The sequence below is a fragment of the Macrotis lagotis genome, chromosome 3 (assembly GCF_037893015.1).
Source record: "Macrotis lagotis isolate mMagLag1 chromosome 3, bilby.v1.9.chrom.fasta, whole genome shotgun sequence".
Taxonomy (NCBI): Eukaryota; Metazoa; Chordata; class Mammalia; order Peramelemorphia; family Peramelidae; genus Macrotis; species Macrotis lagotis.
Genome location: NC_133660.1, coordinates 287248221 through 287249200, shown reverse-complemented (window position 1 = coordinate 287249200; position 980 = coordinate 287248221).

Genomic DNA, 980 nt, shown 5'->3' with positions numbered 1-980 from the left:
AGATGCATGAATAAAAAAAAAGAGATTTTTAATGGTGTTTTTGAGTCATTATTTAAATGGAGAAATTAACATTTCTAGAGCACTTTCCATATATCAGGTTTCAATGTTGGGCTGGGAGTCAGAAAGAAAAGGGTTTTGATGCCTGCTATTGATGCAGACTAGCTGGGGGACCTGGACTGAGTCATTGAACCTTTGTGAACATCCACCAAAAGGACAGGATGACATGGTTCCTAAATCTCCTCTAGCTCTAGCCCCCTCTGATTTCAAGCCCCTCAACCAGCAGACACCCAGAGCTCCCTTGATTGCAGTCCATAGCTTTAGCTCCCACATACACAAGAGAACCTTCTCCCAGATGGAGAGGATCCAGCCTTGTCCCTGTCTCCTTGGAGACTCATCCTGGAGACTTGCAGCTGGAAGAGCCTCCAGGGAGCCGCCCCTCCTAGAAGCACCCTGATCCTTGTTCCAAAGCTCCTGCGTGGTGACTGGAACCAGTAAGGACGATGCTGAGCAGGCCCTATGGAATGACCCCAAGAGACCCATTCAGACCCCCCAGCACCCCTGTCTCCTCAGGAGAATTGTGAATCAATTGGTCCATCAATCAGCATTCATTAAGCTCTTACTATGTGCAAAGCTCTGAAGTTACAAAAAGAGGCCAAGAAAACCCCTGCCCTCAAGGAGATTACAGTCTAGTGAGACAGATCATTTAAGACCAAATCTATACAAATCTAGAGATCCAGGAGACAACAGAGGCAAGACTGGAGAACTCAAAGAGGAGGTAGGGGAGGCTTCCAGCAAAAAGTTCGGATTTCATTGGAAGCTCCTTGAAGGCAGGTTCCGTTCTCTTTGTCTTTGTGACTACAGAGAACAGTGGCTAGAACATACTGAATAAATATTAGTGACTGGGGCAGCTAGGTGGTGTAGTGAATAGAACATAGGCCCTGGAGTCAGGAAGACCCAAATTCAAATTCAGCCTCAGACAC